Source organism: Electrona antarctica (genome assembly GCF_951216825.1).
Source record: "Electrona antarctica genome assembly, chromosome: 12".
In the NCBI taxonomy this organism is placed as follows: Eukaryota; Metazoa; Chordata; class Actinopteri; order Myctophiformes; family Myctophidae; genus Electrona; species Electrona antarctica.
This window is the reverse complement of record NC_136793.1, coordinates 2,119,475-2,119,679: the sequence shown is the minus strand read 5'-3', so window position 1 is coordinate 2,119,679 and position 205 is coordinate 2,119,475.

The following is a 205-nucleotide window of genomic DNA, read 5'->3' as shown; positions in this document are numbered from 1 at the left end:
ACATCTAAATATCTTATGATACGAAACAATACGTTAGCGTTCCATCGAAGTGGAAAACTAGAACAAAACAATACGTTAGCGTTCCATCGAAGAGGAAAACTAGAACAAAACAATACGTTAGCGTTCCATCGAAGAGGAAAACTAGAACAAAACAATACGTTAGCGTTCCATCGAAGGGGAAAACTAGAACGAAACAATATATTAG